This window comes from Ambystoma mexicanum, chromosome 1q, assembly GCF_040938575.1.
Source record: "Ambystoma mexicanum isolate Mex_15411 chromosome 1q, UKY_AmexF1_1, whole genome shotgun sequence".
NCBI classification, from domain to species: Eukaryota; Metazoa; Chordata; class Amphibia; order Caudata; family Ambystomatidae; genus Ambystoma; species Ambystoma mexicanum.
Window position 1 is genome coordinate 28330589 of NC_090922.1, and position 21068 is coordinate 28351656.

The window sequence follows — 21068 nt, forward strand, 5'->3', positions numbered from 1 at the left end:
GTGCAATGTGATGACAGGTAACACTGGTTGTTTTTTGGGGAGATTGAGTGTCTCTGTTTGTCGGCTAATATACTTGGATAGATAAATGGATTCTGATCAGGCCAAGATGGAAATTAGGGACTTTTTTTTGTGAATCGATATAAGGTTGATTCTGACTGAGTTCTCTGGAGAGGTTGAAGGACATTGTTTTTAGTCTTGTTGCCATTCTCTGCCCTTTTTCTTTCCCTCCTCTCTCACGAGGACAACAATTCAAAAGAAAGACAAAAGGTCAGAAAATATTTTCTCAAAAGAAACTAATTGATACAAAATATCTCAAAAAGAAGCAGAAATCTGGAAGATATATGGTTACTCTCAAATATAATGAATTGGTAATCAATACATTGGGGTCATTCCGAGTTTAGAGGCAGCCATGGTGCTATTAGCACCATGGCTGCCTCCAAACCCGGGTTCGAGTAGTCGGAATGGGGACTTACTGGGTCATTCCGACCTTGGAGGACCCGGTAAGTCCCCATTCTGAATACCATTCTCCATTCCCATTTGAGCCCACATAGGGCTCAATGAGAATGAGGAAGGAGCAAATAGCGGGCCCGTTATTAGCTCCATGGTCCCTTAACGGCTCCCGCTAAAGGCGGCTGGTAAAACCAGCCGGCCTTATTGGGACCCGCTAAGGGACCTCGGAATACAGAGGTAAGGGGTTACCGGCCAGCCGGCCTTAGTGGGACCCGCTAAGGGACCTCGGAATACGGAGGTAAGGGGTTACCGGCACCGGCATCCTTACCAGTGCCGGTAACCCCTTACCTCCAACCTCGTAATGAGGGCCATTGGCCCACATTCCGAGGTTGGTGCTAGTCATGGCGCTGTTAGCGCCATGACTAGCACCAATACCGGTACCGCCACCGACTTGGTGGTATGGGGACTTACCGGTCCAGTCTGACCTTGGCGGGACTGTTAAGATGGATTTCTGAACTCTGTCCTGGAGGGGCAGAGGTTCAGAAGGCCAGCCTAGTTTCTTGGAACAGGGTAACCTCTGGACAAGCCAGACCAATCAAGGTAGCGATCGCGGCGGTCAAGACTAGGTCTCAAGAGGGGTGAGGGTGACTGAAAGCCTGCAATGAGCACACAAAGCAAGGACACTTACAAATTACTCCCAGCAGGTGTTATATTAAAAATATAGACACATTTATTACAAGGCCTTTTGTAACATTGACCGTAGCGAGAAATCACAATAAAACTCAAGTAAACCAACACATCACAATCAAATACAATATATATACAATTACCAACGAGCTAACGAGTTAGACGCACGAAATGTGCAGACCACCTAGATGGGGAGGAAAACAGGCAGTGCGAATAATAGTTAGACCCAGTCTGCCTTCAGAGGCACCTAACTAAAAGGAAGTCCGAGCCCTATGATGAGTGGAACCTTGTGCTCAAAAGTACCTGCACACGCGGGTGCCAACGGGCAATGGGGAGTCTCCTCGAGGGAATCAGGCAGTTCAGTTCGGTGAACAAATGAAGATGAACAGAGCTCCGCGACTCAAGTGCAGCTTCCACTGTGGGCAGAAGCAGAGCGTGAGTACGGAAAGGCGTGCTGTTTGACACAGCAGGGAAAAGCTATGGGCTACTGCAGGAGGGCTACTAGTTCCTAGCGATGCTACTCACCGGTCCCCGATGCAGGCACACCCAGGCTTCTCCGCGTCAGTTTCAGTACTGGCAGGTTCAGGGGATGTCTCGGCGTTGTGTAGATTCCGCGGCAGCAGAAGTTAGAGTTGAGGATGTCCCAAATGCAGTGCACCCGCACAGTTTGTTACCACAGCAGGGCAACGAGCGGCTGTGTGTATTTCAGCCCAAAGTACACTTCTCACTTCAGACCTGGGAACGCCAAGTGTATGAATCGTGTGAGAGCGGCAAGGACTAGTAATACAGCAGCAACCTGACGGCGGTTACAGAGCAAGACTCCTGGGTAGGCTGGTCAGTCCACTGGATGGCCCAAAGACACTTCTGAAGGCTTACGTGCAGGAGATGGTGAAGATGCCGAGAATAGTTGTTCCCACTATTCCAAAGGGTCGAAGTACCAGTACAGGCCTTCTCGTTCGATCAGAGGTAGAAAGGGTTTCACAAAGCGACAGCGGTGCAGAGGAGCAGTCCTTCAGCGGGTCACCAGCGATTCCTCGGTTCAGTCTCGTAGTTGCAGGATACTTGGCTCCTGTATTCCTTTGTTCGTGAGAACTCAGGAGATCGACATCGTAGTGGTGTTTCCAGCCTCCTCTTATCCACGGTTCCCTTCGCGCCAAAACGGAGGGGACCCAATGGGAGATCTGCTCACAAAACACTCACACCATACGTGGACCTATCACGGACCACGGTGGTCCCAGGCATTCACGACACACTAGACTCTCTGGCACCCAGGATGTGTATTGGGACCAGACATCCCAGCCCACATCCTGGAGGCACACACAAGGCCTGTAGAAGCCCGCGAAAGCATCTGTGTTTCGTGGGAAAGTACATGCCCAAATAAGGAAGGCCCCGGGTCGGCTCGACCTGGGGAAGGTGAAGGGGGCAATATTGTCAGCGGACAGGACAAAGAGCCTCGTGGTCTGGCCATATTGGAAGCCAGGCCACCATTTTGGGCTAAGCGCTAGAAACGCGCTTAAACAGCCAAAAGGAGCTCAAAACACAAAGAAACGATCTCTGCCACCAGTCCCGTCCGTGATGCACTTGCACCATTTGTTAACAATCCAAAGAGAGTGTCTAGGGCCTGTAGAAGACTAGAGACCCAAGAGAGCAGTAACTTAGCTTACAGTGTCCTCTTGTGCCATGTTGCGTGAAAGCTGAAACATGATAAAAGAACTACGGAAAACAACCTTTCCCGGTACTGACTGTCTTAAGGGCATGTCAGTTTCCCTGTAAGAATGGAGCGAAAGCCCAGAGGAGTGCGGCAGAAGGCTGCACTTCTCTGGCAAAGTTTAGATCATGGTGAAAACAACAGCAAAAAGTTTAGGGGTTGCCACATGGAAGGAAAATTACCCACAATTAAGAAATCTTTCCTAACAGGGACCAGTAAGCCCCCATTTGAAAAGCCATTCCCCATTCCCATTTGAGCCCCCATAGGGCTCAATGGGAAGGGGGAAGGCGTCAATAACCGTACTGCAAATTGCGGTACCGTTATTGACCCCGGTATCCCTTTGCGGGTCCCGTCCTTAACGCCTGGTAAAACCAGGCATTAAGGGAAGGACCCGCAAAGGGACCTCGGAATAGGGCGCAAAGGGATTATCGGCACCGGTGTCATTAACGGTGCCCAGTATCCCTTTGCGCCCAGGTCGTAATGACCCCCCTTGACACAAAAAAACGGGCCTCATTACGAAGTGAGCGGAATGGGTTTAATGGTGCCGGTAATGGTGCCGGTGCCGGTAAACCCATTCCGCCCTATTACGAGGTTCCCTTGCGGGAACCGCTCTGGATGTCTGGTCAGACCAGACGTCCTTTGCAGGTCCCGTAAGGGGACCAGGGAGCTAATTACGGGCCTGTTAATAATGGGCCTGTTATTTGCTCCCTCCCCATTCCCATTGAGTCCTATGGAGGCTCAAATGGGAATGGGATGGGTTTTTTGAATGAGAGATCACCGGGTCATCCAAGGTTGGAATGGCCTGGTAATTCCTCATTCAAGGAACCCGGACCCGAGTTTGGAGGCAGCCATGCTACCTCCAAACTCGTAATGGGGCCCTAAGATGAAATATCCGATAATACTTATTCAGACATGACACTAAAGAAAAAATCAATACATTGAAATTTACATGAACATAAAACAAAAGCACACAATCAATTGCATAATATTCCATGAAAATCTGTGTTGAACCCAAAGGTTATCAACTGGTCATTTTTTTTTTTTTTTAAGATTCTCAATTCAATAGAGGCACAGGGGATTGTGTTTGTTTTCTGTGCATTTTAAGCAGCACCTGTTTATGATTTTGGGATACTCTTCAAAATGTGGAGCCATGCCCCCTTATTTGCACTACTGCGCAAAGGGGAGGGTTTCTAACAGGAATCGGAATTTGAACATCTACGATTGACACATTCAGTTAACTTTTGTGGATTGGGCTTGAATTTCTTGCCACAAATGAAGGAGATAGATTAGCGCAACTCATCACTTGTGCCAAAATAAATTGAAAATTGGCCTCTTGTTCTCCTCTGCAACCCTGTGCTCAAAAGCACTCGGAAGCGCCTGAGCCATGGGTGATGTTCAAGAACACAAAAAAATATTAATCAGCAAATAAAATCCAGCCAAGTGCTACAAAAGGGCCTATCAGGGGTGGTGGGAAGGGTGGTCCATTCATTTAAGGATTCATATCAACTGTTTCATTACCCCTCAGTAGCTTCTGAAGACCAGCCAGTTGCAGGCGGTGAATAATATAAATCAATAATTGCACACTCATCTGCATATATTTCTAGGTTCTGAATACTGTCTGAGAGCACACAAGCCTCACTGGAATGATTGTGTTAAGCCACTCGTGTCCCACTCAGTGGGCTCTTCCCAGGGGCTGAACTCCTTTTAATCCAAAGACAACTGGATCAGGTTTATATGTGAAAGTAGTTGCCCAATGTTCTTGGGAAGGAATTGTGTGATAGATACTCTTCAGTGACGTCTTTGAATTATTTGCAGTCTCTGGTTCCCAGTTTGAAACTTTTTCTTCCATATTTCACATTACTAGGCTAATGGTGTGGATAGTAGTGTTATGGGTCTAATTGGACTTTACCAACACGTGATTGGCAGGGAAAATAACATTAGCTTGAAGAGGGAGAGACCCCTGTAAACTATGCTTTCTATTCCTTCATCTAGTGACACAGGGAGAGGAGATGCATTGGGCCTCATTACGACCCTGGCGGAAATGGAAAAATGATGGCGGAAATGCAATACCGCCATCGAACACCGCTCGTTGCGATTATGACCCGTCACCGTAAAGTACGATGCCATTAGCGACACCGCAGTGAACGGCAACGCTAACTGCACCAAGTACGCGCGCGCGCGCCATGCCAAACCGTAATTAGCACCATGGCGCAAGGGTACGCGAATTCCGACCCTAGCGGACATGTACTGAACGCCATCAAGCACGTCGTAAAGTACCATTCCGCCATGGCGAGAAATACGGCATCGTGAACCAACCGTAAATGGCCCACTGAGTGCCTGTACTCCACTCCCTGGCCACATTGCACAACTCCTGGCAGGCGCAATGTACTCACACTATGCAACCAGTGAAATCTACAATTCACCCATGCATGCCAACGTAGAAAAGCATGCAGGGGCTCAAAGCGCCCCGTGAGTGGGCATCCATGTACGGCATGTCACCATAGCCGTACTGATGCAGCACAGGCATGTGAAGGTACAATACATCAAAATGAAAATCAAGAACACATGACACAAAACAACAGTAGTCCCCCATCGCTTGCCACCAGCGCAAGGCAACATCCAAAACAGCATCCTGAGGGGGATTGCACCAGCCCTGTACTCTTGCCAGTAAACAAACCAACCATCAGCAGAAGCATGTACCACACAAGTTGGCAGAGTGACTGAGCAGCCAGGCTCATCCCAAGAGGGGCCGATGGGAGCTGCAGGGCACAGATGGCATCAATACAGAAGCAATTCCAATGGACATGACCCCAGTCCCCCTCCAACAAACGCACGCAAACACAGTCACCTGTGACCAGCCACATTCTGAACATCCCATCATTCCACCAATCGACCTGGCTGACAGGCACCAGTCGGCCAAAAGCCAATCCCCCGCCCCTGAACAGCACATCATGTAAACAGTCACAATGGCAGCCCCTATCCGTGACCATACTGTGCTACGTAGGCAAACGCGGCCAGTACTGTACCACACAACTCAACTCAGAAGGCGGAACACAATGCAGATCATCTCGCAATACATACCGCCACAAAGCGAAAATCGCCACATCACCTGCAAAGAACAACGCAACACGACAAATATCGGAATACAATTTAAATGCACATCCAAATGACAAAGGCCCCACAGCAATTTGCAAAATAACACCAAAACAACCATCATCACCGAGGGCTGCATCTGCAATAATTGACCAGCTTCCACTTGTGTGACGCCCTGTACCATCATGGCACACAGGGCCTACATCAACGTTCCAAAAGGCAACATGGAAGCGGCAAGAACCGCAGGTCCGTCCCATGAGGCAGGCACTAGTCGAGCTGAAAGGCCGAAATGTTGCACCTAGCCACCAGTACAGCGTAAGGGCATGTGGCCCATTGGCGATCGTCCCATAAGATCGAAATGGTGCTCCACTGATTCACCCGAAGCTGCAGGTGTCGAGAGTAAAAACCATCTGGAGGAGTGGCGTAGAGATGGCATCTGCAATAGGGCAGGAGATACCTGTCACCCAAAAGAAACACAAATTAACCGATTGCATTACGGGACTCATGATGCATTACAATCTTCATTCAACACACCAAATCCACACCCATATGCATGCTAGCCCACTCCAAAGGAATATACACACCCCTAAATCAGTATCGAATCATAACGAAATCAATCGAGGTAAATACACCATTGGCAACGTCGGTTACTGTGCATGCGTCCGTCAAGATAGAACCCATGACATGGGATTAGTAACGTGCCTAGACACAAGTGTATGAAGGCGCGTCGAGACAGGGAGGATCCGACAAGGGCAGATAGACGTAAGTCCCACTATGGCAGCCTTGCATCACATAGCGCAGGGGAAGGGGAGTGATTCAAAAAACCCATGTACATGGCAGACCCTAAACGGAATCATCAGTCCATGCATCCATTCATCATTCCCTCATCCCGCAATGAAAACGCATGAATATTCACTCACATAATATGTGAAACTTCCATCGCGTCTGTGCGTAATGCAGTCTGCAAAAACCACTGTGCTCCTGGCCGGATCTGTAGTGTTGTGAAGCAAGATGGATTTGGGAACGTCCTGCCTTATCGTCCACTACGCTATTGCGCATCCCATTCAATTCATATCATTCATTGCCTGCTCGTTATGGGCCATGTCCCAAGGACATTCTACAATAGAACGTTACATTTGCAGCCAGACCTGTGGGCGTATCCTCGCCGCTACTTCAAAACCAAAAATGCTGGCCTTCGAATTCCTCACTTGCAACATTACGTCGAAAAGGCTTCTGTGAACGCTTGCATTCACAATTACATCAATGTAGTGCGGCTGTGTGTCATAATGCTAACTGGCTGCAATCACAAATGGGACGCCACGCCCGTCGGTGAAGTACGTTACTGTGCTGCATGAGGGTCGGCCATCGATCGAGCCCTACATACCACTGACTCTTCACAGGTATGTAAGCGGCTGCAATCATAGCATGTGTAACAATGGGAGCATAGCATGAAAATCAGTCAAAGTACATCACACTGCCATCGGGATTTGATACATGATTCCAATCCCAAGATGCCATGCGGCCAAATGCAGCCTTACGTGCGGGACGTGCTCGGCCAGAAGGGATTGCATCTGCCACAGATTCATTCAATCAGCACAGGTGGAGGCCATACAGGCCGACAGCACATATATTGCAGACCCAAACCCCTCCCACAACCACTCCCACTCCAAAATGCTACCGGCAGGACTAGCGATGTTGGGCCTGGGGGACCAGATAGCACTGCAAGTGCTACAACTACAAGAAGACGACGAACAACAACAGGTACAACAACCGGGCGCACAGGGGAGACGGAGGAGAAGGAGGAGGAGGAGGGCAAGGCAGGGTCAGCAAGGCCCACAAGCACTGCCACTACCACCACGCAGGCGGCCCGCAATCCCACGCCTCCGAGCCGATCCGTTCAACCTCACTGCTGAGCAGATCCACACCCTCTACCGTTTGGACCGGGACACCATAATCGCCATTGTGGACATGACACATGCTGACCTCGTGAGCATGATAGATAGCCCAACCGCCATCCCACCCCTACTGAAGGTGGTGTCTGCACTCCACTTCCTGGCCACAGGCACCTACCAGCACACAGTGGGACAGTTGCATGGCATTTCACAGCCACTGTTCTCACGGACACTCTTCCAAGTGCACGATGCCCTCCTGAAGCACGCCGACGACCACATCACACTACCACGCACGTACCAGGAGATTACCAACGCAAAAGTGGGATTCCATGCACTTGGCGGCATCCCGGGTTGCATTGGTGCCATCGACTGCACCCATGTTGAATTGGTTGTCCCACATGCCATGGAGGTCCAGTACCGCAACCGGAAACAATTTCATTCAATCAATGTGCAAATGGTGTGTGACTCCAACAAGATATTTACGCATTGTTGTGCCAGATTTCCAGGATCTACCCATGATTCTATGGTCCTGAGGAATACAAGAATACCACGCTACATGGAGCGACACGCAGGGCACAGATCCTGGCTACTTGGTGAGTCTCATTCCATGCATGACATCGTGGCCCATTTGATGCGTCAATGACCTTGCAGGAGGGGGGGGGGGCTACTTAGCACTATCATTCCACTGACACCCTTTATTCGTCTCATACAGGTGATGCCGGGTATCCACTGAAGAGATGGCTCCTTACACCAATCCGGAACCCACAGAACGAGCATGAGGAGGACTACAACCATGCCCACTCACGTACCCGTGTGGTCATTGAACAGGCATTCGGCCTACTGAAGGCTCGTTTCCGCAGCCTCAGCAGGTCTGGCGGGGCACTCATGTACAGCCATGAGAAGGTTTCTAAGATGGTCATGGCATGTGTCATGCTGCACAACATGTGCATACGTAGGAATGTGGCCATGCCCCCTGACGCTGTACTGCATGCACCTGAAGATGATGATGATGATGAGGGTGGGGATGTGGAGGCACCTCAAGGAGTCCATGAGGCACAGGATGCACGTGCAATCCGACAGAGCATCATAGATGCATGCTTCTAGCAACCACGCATGGTGCCTATTACACGGAAAGGGGACCTGTGGCACTGTGTGTGTGTAGTACAGGCACATTGTGGACTGTACGCCTATGAAGGCCTCGTACGCAAATATCAATGTCCACACATGTCATTGGATGATAATGAGATGCTGTATTGTTAATGTGATTTGATTTATACACCCTATGGACCCGCCACCCAGTGAAGCCCAACACACCCCCTCCACCCTACTACCTCCCCCCCCAACACCAGTGTCCAAATATGCATGCTGTCCGTGGTTGGACGCTATTGCAAGCCCCCTCTACGGGTATCAGGGGCACCCCTGCCCGTGGAGCGCAGGTTCCTGCCAGATCTGCGTTGGGGGCTGCCCTGGACGGAACTTGCCACGGATGATGTCTCTGCCTGCTCGCGTCCATGCATGTCTCTGAGGGTTTGTGAGAGCTCCGAGAGCACACGGCGCACAGCAGCAAGTTCAGCACAAACGTCTTTGGACGTCGCATGCAGTTCCCCCCTCAGGCTCTCGGTGCTTTTCTCCATTTGTGCTCTCAGGCTCTCGGTGCTTTTCTCCATTTGTGCTCTCAGGCTCTCGGTGCTTTTCTCCATTTGTGCTCTCAGGCTCTCGGTGCTTTTCTCCATTTCTCCCCTGAGGCTCTCACTACTTTTCTCTATTTGTGCCCTGAGTGTCTCGGTGGATGTTTCCATGGCTGCCCTGGAACCCCCGCATTCATTTGCATGGTCCTTGAGTAGCGTGGACACTTCCTGCTGTTGCTCGATCAGCAGGTCGAGGGACTGTTGCCTCTGCTGGGCCATGGACATTTGCGGTGGTGTGACAGGGGGGCTGCTCAACACATGTTGCCTTGGCACAGGACTTGTGGGGGTTGGCCAGTCGTCGTCTTCAGGGTGCCCCTGCGTGGTTTCGTCATGGTGTAGGGGATGGAACATGCAGGGGGATTGGGAAAGGTCATGGATGGTACCTACGTCGCCAGCACTGTTTTCCGTGTCGGAGCATGCTGGCATGACAGCTGTGTCACCTATGGTGCTGCTACCACCAGAGGCAGTGCCATCAGATACGTTCTTTGGGGGGACCTGTGGTGCTGGGGTTGTGGACTTGCTGGCTGCTGGGGTGCCTGTTGCAGTCCCCTCCAGTGTGCTGCCACTTGATTCCTGCTGCTGCCGTGTCTTGATCCTTGCACCTGAGGTGGAGGCTCTTGGGACGTTGGTCCTGGCCCTCTTTGCAGGCGTGCTGGTAGGGGTGTCCTGCAGCTCGTCGTTGGTATCGGACCCTGTGGTGGAGTAAAGAGGGGCGAGCGTTAGTTATGGGTCTGTCGGATTTGGAATGGCAACGTATCAAATGCATTGGGGTGGTACATGAGGCTGATTTGGGACTGGGCCTTGGAGGTGGTCTCATTTTCGTGTGGATTGAGGATGCATTCATTTGGCTGCCTGCAGTTAGGGGGTGCATGCTGCACATGTAGGGGTTGTTTATGGCATCTTGATTGATTTGTTTGTTCATTCTGACTTTTAGAGGGCGCTGTCAGGGCAAAGTATGTATTGCACTATGGGGTCACATGGTACTGCACATGTTCGTGGTTTGTGGATTTCGCATTGTTTCTCTTGGCCAACCTACCTGATTCTCCGGATGTCGGCACTCCTTTCTCCATCCCTCCGACTCCCTCTATGCTCTCCATTCCTATGGTGGAGGCGCAGATATCCTCCCAGGGGGTCAACTTGATGGGCGACTCTGAACCCCCCCCGGTAGCTGTGGCGATGTTCCTGTTCGCAGAAAGTATGCTGCGTACGCGGATCCGCAGGTCGTCCCACCGCTTGCGACATTGCTGTGGCGTGCGGGGTGTTGTCCCCACCGCACTTACGCGCTGTGCCACCAGGGCCCATATGGCCTTCTTGTTGGCAAGGGCCGTCCTGGTCATTTGACTGGAGAAGACGACGGCGGCATTTTCCTGGAGGGTCTCGGTGAGCACGGTCAGTTCCTCTCGGGAGAAGTGTACCTGCCGCTTGCGGTCACACGCTTTCTTGGCTACCTTTCCCATATTTATTTTTTTAACTGGGGTTGCTAACGGGTTGGGATGTGTGTCAGGGTCGGATTTTTAATGGTTGTGTTGGGATTCGGTTTTTATAGTTGTGCGGCGTGCTGTTTCCCGTTCCGGCCACATGCTTTTACTTCCGTTTCCGTATATTTACGGTGCCCGTAATTTGCGGTGCACGCTCGTTACGGTGACCGCTCATTACGGTGACCGCTAAGATGGGTGGCGGTATTGCACCTGGTGCAGCGTACGGCGGCGGTAAGGGCCGTTTTGGGGTCATTTCCGCCATCGCAGCCTTTCGGATTCCGCCATGGCGTAATGCTCGTGCCCGATGGGTCGTAATTAGCCGCACTTTGCTCCTTCGTGCAATGGCGGAAACGCTATTTACGCTGTTGCGGTCCGGTCAGTCACTTTCCGCCAGGGTCGTAATGAGGGCCATTGTGAGAAACACTTGCTCCAAGATTCATGACATCCTTTTGATTTGGGTAATCACTGTATGGAGAGTTCTTACCAGCATGGCCTTTCACCTGGATGTTTATTGAATTTCTAAGAGAGGTCAACTGAGATTACCCTCGTTCTCTAGGTAGTTGGCCGCTATTTTGGACACACCATGAAAGTTAATGTCCATTTTATCTGATGTTAATAACTTGCTGATAGCATGCTCATTAATGAACGCCCAAACCAATCTGGGATATCTTAGATGTATTGCTTTGGGAGGCTTGACTTCCCAGACAATAGGCACTTGGAAGCCCAGCTTAATGTCCAGAGTGGAGCAAGGGCATTAAGGAAAGCTCTAATTCACAGGGATTGAACCCCCCCCCGCCCCCACCACTGCTAAAGCACTTAGCATCCATGGGGTCGGACGAAAGGATTTATACAAAATATTAGGACAGGCAAGCCTTCCCTCAGCTCCATGTTGCTTAGTGATGTTGGTGGGCTGAGGGAAGGCACATTGGTGGTACATGACACAACTGATGCAGTGTCGTTAGGAAGGAAAAAGGAGAAGGATGGTGGTGGCAGGGTGAAAGGGCTGAGTCGCCCACACGCATCTGAGGGAAAGAAGGTATGTGGGAGGCGGAGAGCATCAGGGAGAGTCAGGATAGGGGCATTTTGCTTGGCCCAGCTGGGCAGGGAAGAGGATTCTGAGAAAGCCCCGAGTAATAGTGTCTGTAATTTGCTCAGAGTTCTCATTCCTGCTTGGATGAGTCAAGCAGAACATTCTGAACAGGGTACACAAGCGAGTTCTATTGCCTTGCTATGATCATCGTTAGCCCACAATAATTCAGGAAAATGCCTTTTAATATTTATGATGTCATCTGTAATAACAGATGTGCCCTGTCTTGGATCACACAACCAGTGCTTTGTGTTATTGATTAATCTTTCTTTATTTTCTGGAACTTCATTCTTCCATGGAAGAGCATTTATAAGAAAAAAAATTCCCTTTCATGACTAAAACTGGACATTGGAGAGAAGCATCGTTTTGCTGTTAATCAGCTACTTAGATCATTTTAGTTGGGGTGTTTACAAGGAAGCTGGTGGATCAATATTGAAATGTGTTACGGTTAATTTAATAATGATAAGGTCATTTTTTTGTTGAAGGCAGTTCTCTATGGTGCAGATAATTTAAGTTCTGTTGCAATGGAACTACTTGCAGCTTGCTGCTCTACCAAACCTATTTCTTTGAAACAGGCTTCCCATCTACCAACATGACCTGCCCCCATCCTCTAGTCACTTGCCTCCAATCCAGCAATTACTCATTGCCATGCTGTGCAAAAAAGTATAAATAGCAACAACAGGTAATATGATTTCTTCCAAACTCTCAGGTAATATCGATCACAGATTCTTAGATAACAACTGTCCTGAATCTTTATTTATGTATTTACTTATTTCGTTATTCGCTGAATATGTTGCTATTTGGCCACTTTAGTGAGCACTCATTGGCCCTTGTGGATCACATTGATGCTAAATAGTTGTGTAAGGGTAGGTCTAGCCTGTTCCTCATTGTATGATGAGTGGTGCACATTACATTGGTTAATTAGAACTGGTGATTTAGACCATCAGCTATGCGTGATCTGTTACGCATAGTGGAGAACACATTAACAATGATACAGCTATGGCCTTGAGTGCATAGGGGGGCCTGGCCCCAACTGGAGAAGGGGGTGTGTTTGTGCTCTCAGTGAAGTACAGTAACTTCCTTGGTGGAAAGACTGGTGATCAGAGAACCTTATTTGCTGCTCGTTCCTGCATCATTGATAGTTTGGTTGTTTCTTAGGTTTTTGATCAATGTTGATCTATAGCGGCGCAACTTGTCATTTCAGTGTTCTACATCCTGGCTTCTTTTTGCCTAAGCTTCTGTTCTCAAATCGGAGCAGAATGGGATGCTCTCAGACCTGTTGAAGGGTAGTAATGATGAGCCAGGGACTGAAGGTAATTTGGACCTTTTCATAGAAGGACACGCAGACATGTTTGTGCCTTGGATGCGTTGTATAGGGTCCATGCCTGCTCCAAGCCTCCGAACCATCATCAAAGTTGGGAAGCAAATTTTTGATGCTGAGGGAATGTCTACACCTCATCACCACATGGAGAAAAAGGCTGCACAGTCATGGCCCCAACCTCTAAAAACCTCCACACTCACAGCAGACTTCTACCACTTACTGACATTCGCACATTATCAGCAGGTCATTGGACTCTCTATACGTGGTACATCCTGTTCTCTCAGAGCCTGCGTGTCTCAGTAAGTGTTGCGATTTATGAGAACTGAACATATATATTTCCAAAGGACAGAAGGCACAAACAGTAGGCATTGGTAAATACTCAACTCTTGAAGTGACAAATTAAGCTACTTCAATAGCACCTTTAAATGCACTCCTAGTTAAACTCCACCTTCCCAAATACATTGGCAGAGATAACTCCACAATAACAATGTGGTGCTAAGTGTACGGATGACAGTGCACTAGGAAGTTGCCGTTGGAGGTTTTATAGGAGCACTAGCTATGTAGTACTGTATTGGACCACTGCCTATGGCCCCTTAATATTGTATTCATAATGGGTGATGAAATGGTTCCGAACAGGTATGGCAGTGCGTCAAATGTATTTCCTGGTCCTTTCTTACATTGTTCTAGAATATCAGGATATGTAGAAGATGGCAGAGCAAGTGTGCACTTTGTGTATATCAGGGGGGCACATTGACAGAAACGTGACAATGGTATGATTGTTTTTTGCAGGTCCCTATATACATTCTTCTGTGGCTCATTACTGCTTGAACAACTCGGAAGAACCAGTGCCGATGGAACAAGTGTGTTTTTGTGTGCATACATCTGTGGGCACCCTTCTGTTGTGATCTACTTCATCTCCATCTGCATCCCCTTCTGTTCAACAATAGTGTCATACAAGCATATTCAACAAAAATACATCCAAAACATTTACCAGCACAATAAAATGAATCCAAAGTAAACAAGAAGTGAAGAATAGAGATATTTAGAACATTTATGTCATGAGCTACATACAGTACATTGAATTTATATTCCTGACACAAAGGTCGACACGCAAGGTCCATGCATATGCCGCCAAGAATCTGACCACACATAAGATTCAGTATGGTTCAACTTGATAGATGCCTGACAAAACATGTAGGCCAGATACTGGGAGTAAACTGTTAGGAAAGATGTCGTAATTGTGGGTAATTTTCCTTCCATGTGGCAACCCCTAAACTTTTTGCTGTTGTTTTCACCATGATCTAGACTTTGCCAGAGAAGTGCAGCCCTCTGCCGCACTCCTCTGGGCTTTCGCTCCATTCTTACGGGGAAAGTGACATGCCCTTAAGACAGTCAGTACCGGGAAACGCTGTTTTCCGTAGTTTCTTTATCACGTTGCGGCTTTCGTGCAACATGACACAAGAGGGCACTGTAAGCTAAGTTACTGCTCTCTTGGGTCTCTAGCCTTCTACAGGCCCTAGATACTCTTTTTGGATTGTAACTGATCGGCGCAAGTGAATCACGGACGGGAATGGTGGCAGCGATCGTTTCTTGTGTTTTGAGCTCCTTTTGGCGTTTTAAGCGCGTTTCTCGCACTTAGCCCAAAATGGTGGCCTGGCTCCAAAAATGGCCAGACCACGAGGCTCCTTTGTCCTGTCCGCTGACCGTCTTGCTCCCTTCACCTTCCCCAGGTCGAGCCGACCCGGGGCCTTCCTTATTTGGGCATGTACTTTCCCGCAAAACACGGATGCTTTCGCGGGCTTCTACAGGCCTTGTGTGTGCCTCCAGGATGTGGGCTGGGATGTCTGGTCCCAATACACATCCTGGGTACCAGAGATTCTAGGGTGGTGTGAATGCCTGGGACCACCGTGGTCCGTGATAGGTCCACGTATGGTGTGAGTGTTGATAAGCGGATCTCCCATTGGGTCCCCTCCGTTTTGGCGCAAAGAGATCCGTGGATAAGAGGGGGCTGGAAACGCCACTACCATGTCGATCTCCTGAGTTCTCACGAACAAATGAATACAGGAGCCAAGTATCCTGCAACCACGAGGCTGAACCGAGGAATCACTGGTGACCCGCTGAAGGACTGCTCCTCTGCACTGCTGTCGCCTTGTGAAACCCTTTTTACCTCTGATCGAACCAGAAGGCCTGTACTGGTACTTCGACCCTTGGAATAGCGGGGACAGCTATTCTCGGCATCTTCACCATCTCCTGCACGTAAGCCTTTGGAAGTGTCTCTGGGCCATCCAGCAGACTGACCAGCCTACCCAGGAGTCTTGCTCTGTAACCGCCGTACACTTGGCGTTCCCAGGTCTGAAGTGAGTAGTGTACATTTGGCTGAGATACACACGGCCGCTCCGTTGCCCTGCTGTGGTAACAAACTGTGCGGGTTCACTTCGTTTGGGACATCTTTAACTCAACTCTGCTGCTGCAGAATCTACACGACGACGAGACGTCCCCTGCTCTCCTGAACCTGCCAGCACTGAAACTGACGCGGAGAAGCCCGGGTCTGCTTGCATCGGGACCGGTGAGTAGCATAGCTAGGAACTGGTCGCCCTCCTGCAGGAGCCCATAGCTTTTCCCCGCTGTGTCAAAACAGCACGCCTTTCCGTACTCGTGCTCTGCTTCTGCCCACAGTGGAGGCTGCGCTTGAGTCGCGGAACTCTGTTCTTCTTCATTTGTGCACCAAACTGAACTGCCTGATTCCCTCGAAGAGACTCCTCTTTTTGCCCGTTGGCACCAGCGTGTGCAGGTACTTTTGAGCACAAGGCTCCACTCTTCATAGGGCTTGGACTTCCTTTTAGTTAGGTGTCTCTGAAGGCGGACTGGGTCTAATCATTATTTCGCACTGCCTGTTTTCCTCCCCTTCTGGGTGGACTACACATTTCGTGCATCTAACGCTTTAGACTCGTTTGTATTTGTATATATATTGTATTGATTTGGTATGTGTTGGTTTACTAGAGTTTTATTGTGATTTCTCGCTACGGTCATTATTGCAAAGGCCTTGGAATAAATGTGTATATATTTTTAATATAACACCTGTTTGGAGTAGTTTGTAAGTGTCCTTGCTTTGAGTGCTCATTGCGGGCTTTCAGTCACCCTCACCCCTCTTGAGACCTAGTCTTGACTGCCGCGATCGCTACCCTGATTGGTCTGGCTTGTCCAGAGGTTACCCTGTTCCAAGTAATTAGGTTGACCTTCTGAACTTCTGCGCCGCCAGGGCAGAGTTCAGAAATCCGTCTGAACATAAACCTTCCTAGCATGGACGCTATATTTCCATGGTCAAGTTCCAGGAATTCTTTTGAGTGATTAATATTAATATTCACATGATTTGCACTTGTTTCATAGGCATCGGAGCACTGTTTTATTAAAGGAGCATGTTAGAGGTTTACTAAATGAGATTACAATGGAAGCTCCAATCTTCCTAGGAGGTGGCAATTGGCGATTGCAGTAACAACGCACATACATTTACATTTGAGTTGTGAAGAAGTACCCTGCCTAACCTTAGAAACACACAGTGGGAAGTTTCAAGAGGCCGGGTGCCTCCCCAGACGAGGGGATAAGGGGCCTGCAGGAGGTATATGGGGTATCTCCAAACCACCTTAAGTGAGCCCCCTCACTAAGGCAGGCTACAGTTAGAAGGGTGCTCCCCCATCTACAACTCCAGAAGCACAGGACCACCAGCGCACACAGACTGGCACTCATAAACCCACTATCCTTACCCATGCCAACAATCACTCAAAGGGCAAGGAAATGCCCAAAACGCTTAAGGAAATTCCTTCTTTTAAAACTGACACCATAGGAGAGCCAATACATCTCCGTAGCCAGTCCGAGACTGACAGCATGGAAATTAGTGCCTCTGCCTTTAAGCAGACTCCATTAACCTGACTTCACTAACATCACAGGGATCACAAACGTTCTAATTCCGTGCAAGAGCAGTATGATAACAGCAACAGGGAGCTTTCCTGAATGAGCAGAGTATTTTCGGTTTCAAACACATATACTGAGAGAACTGGAATACTCCGATTGACATAGCCAAGGGTAGCAAGGATTCAGTGGTGTGGGATGGAAACTCCACACACGTTCACGACCTACTGAATTCCAAAATGGTGGCAGGGCCTTAAGTAATCTCAGGCGAGCCCCCTTCCCAGCAACCAGAAATCCACTGCGTGATCTAACTACCAGATAGCATAGCCCTAAACACACAAGGGTCCCAAATAGCCTCAAGCACCACCCAGGGATCTGGCAGGTTGGAGGGAGAGTGTGGAAAAGGTGGATAAAGAGAGAAGGGTCATCAGGAAGTGGAGATGGCAAACCATCTTAAAAAGATAAGAAGTTGGGAGGAGGCTGGAGGGGACTCAATACCATCTGGAGACAGTTAGACTGGGAAGTTTGGAGAAGAGGAACCACCCAGAGCTTAACAGACAAAGAGGGTGAAGGACGTGGAAAGCTTGAACATTAACAGGAGTGAGCAAGGAATTATAGGAAGGGTTGCCATCACTGTACTGAAGAAAGTGGAAGGAGAACAGTGACCCCTTCTAACGGCCCAGATCTGTCTATAGCAGACACTAGAGAATGGGGGAGGAGGTATGAGATGGTGCCATTTAACTGGGGGCCTCGGAGCTTATAGTAGAGGTGATCATTGAGGAGTTGTCCCAGGAACCAGGGCCCTATAGCAGGGAGGTGGTCAATCAACAGAAAACTCTGTAGGCCCACCCAAGAGCATGGAAGAGTGGGTCAGTGCTGGTCAGACTCACTGAGTGCCTCAATCTCCTGGAGGAGACTTCCAGACGGTTCCAAGCCTGTAGTAAACCAAACATGGAAGCTAGTTATCGATTGGACATTGACGCCCAGATGGAGCATCCCTGTCTTTGCAGGACTCTTATAAAAGATTTCCTTTATAATTTGTGACTGGAATGTAACATTGTGTAAACCGGTTTGTGTATTTCACCTGGCTTACCTGTCACAGTTCTTACACAGCAGGGCTTCAGGGGTCAAAGTGGTATTCCAAGCTTTTGTGGGTAAAATTGGAGTTTGCGTGGCAGCGCTTAAGCATTGTAAAAGTTAATTTCTTCCATAGTCTGGGAATACTGGGAGAACATTGATATTTTGTAACATTACCTGGGCTTTCAAACACACTAGGGGCTTTGTCCGGCCTGCTGAGACATTCCTGGGCTAACTGCCGCACCCTCAGAAGTGGGCAAAGCCAAAGTTGAAGTGCAAGAATGTGAAGGTTGTAGGGTTGAAACGTAGAATCCCTGTGTAGTAAGCCTTCATTTTGGTTGTGGGGTCAAGTGAATACAGTGACTGTCTATTCTTACAGAATCGATTAGGATTGTAAGATGGATCACAACGATGCAGGGTTTAGATGTGGAGGTGAGGCACATGAAAGGTGAATTAAACATTATAGTTGATGCGTTGTCTCGCAATCCCATAGAGGATGATGACTGGAGCAAGTGTGAAGAGGAAGGAGAAGTGTTTGCCAATTGCAAAGTAGCCAATGAGGAATATTGGAGGGAGCATTGTGAGAAGGATGTGGTTTAGAGAACCGTAGTGAGTTATGTTCAGGAGGGATGTGCCTTGGAGGAAGTTGATGAAGTGCTGGAAGGGTACAAGAGGGTAAAACATGAGTTGAGTGTTGAAAAAGGAACTTTGACACGAGGAGATTGCATGGTGGTGCCGAAAGGGATGAGGGGAGTAGTGCTTGGGATTTCCCATGAAGGGCATTTGGGCATTTGTAAGACAAAGGGTCTTATTCTTCAGGATTTCTGGTGGCCCGGTATGGATAAAGATATTGAACGTTTTTTTAAAGAATGCGAAGGTTGCAGGCACAGTGACAAGCCCCTCATTGCCAGGGTACCACCCATGAGAGTTGTGGAGCCCCAAGCTCGATTTGGAATGTGGTTGCAATGGATATATTGGGGCCTAAGAGGTTGTCAAAATGCTTATGTAATTGTGATGGTCGATTTACTATCTAAGTGGCTGGAGGTCTGTGTGGTAAAATACATCAGTGCACACATGGTCATAAAATAGTTTCAGATAGTGGTTTGCAGTTTGTGGCTACAAAAATGGAGGAGTTCTTAAAAGACAATGGTGTAGAACACACCACCACCCTGTACAATCCCAAGGGCAATGCGACAGTAGAGAGGTTCAATAGAACATTGAAGAAGGTTATAAGAATTACAAATGCCATGGGAGGGGATTGGGCATGTGTTGTTATGAAACGTGTAGTTCAGTATAGGATTGCTCCGCACCAGGTGACAGGAATGTCGTCATTTGAAGCATTGAGGAGGAGATTGCCCAACTCTAGATTGCTTCTGGGGTGGATGAACAAGTTTGGGTGTGCACACAATATGGTGTTGGAAGAATTTTTATTCAAGAGGATTGTAAATAATCAAATCAAGTCAAAGGTGAGATACGTCAGTAAGAACTGTGAAAAGAGCAAGTAATGAGAGAAGGTACAGGTGGTAAAGGTGAAGAGTGGCAGAAGAGTACATAAAGGGTTCATGACATATTCAAAGCCATTGTGGGTTGTAAAGGATTTAGGAAGTACAGTGTTGTTCAGTGATGGAGAGAAGTGGTGTAAAGACAGGGTGGCGGTTATCCATGATTCCCGAAGGCTGTGTTCCATGTATGCACTTTTACATCATTTACACACAATCATAATAATATATAAAGAAAGAAAAATGTATCTGTATTAAAGGGAAGGAGGTGTGTTATATATATATGGTGGTTCCATCTCACGGTTTGGCACCAGTACTAACAACAAGGAGCAATTCATGTTTATTTTGTATATAGTTTCTTCCTATGTTTAGATGCAATGTACATGGAACTGTCCTGTGCCTGTATTCCATAGAAGAGCTCTGAGTTGATTGTATACAGAGGTAGAATGTTTATATTAGAAGTGAAAGGCAGTTGCTGGTGTGGAAGAGGTCTTGGGCTGTTACACACATCACCTTATTTGCAGAAGATTAATAAACAACTCTTATACTACTCACCATCTCCAGACTCTGTGATATGATAGTAAGCATTTATCATAGCGCTAAAATTTGAGGTTTGTAAACTTCACCTCTCTGGATGTTTTATACTACAATATATATGACCTATCGCCATTGATCACGCTGGTTGGGGGTGGAGGGAGCTGTAGTTAGAAACATTTGGAGAGATGAAGGTTGTAGGCCCATGATTAGCGCAGTGGCAAGAAAGCCCATACTTCACTTCGAGTCTTGACAATGAGGCATCGGCCTCCACTATAAACAGTAGGTCTGCGTTAGGGTGTTGTTGGATGGGGGCGGGCGGGCGTAAACACCGCCTTCAATGTATCAAAGGCTTCCTGGTGCAGCGTGGTCCAAACAAAAGGGTTTTTTGGACTAGTAAGATTGGTCAGTGGGGATGCAATGGCGGAGAAACTAGAGATGAGCCTTCTGTAAAAGTTTGCGAAGCCTAAAAAGACTGAAGCGATTTGATGGAAGTGGGAACGGGCCACTCAAGAATGGCCTAGATCTTAGCAGTGTTCATATAGAGACCTTTAGGCATGATGTAGAACCCCAGGAATTCGATTTCTGTTACATGAAAAATACATTTCTCTGGTTTTGCATAAAGGGAATTGGCCTTGTGGCAGGTGA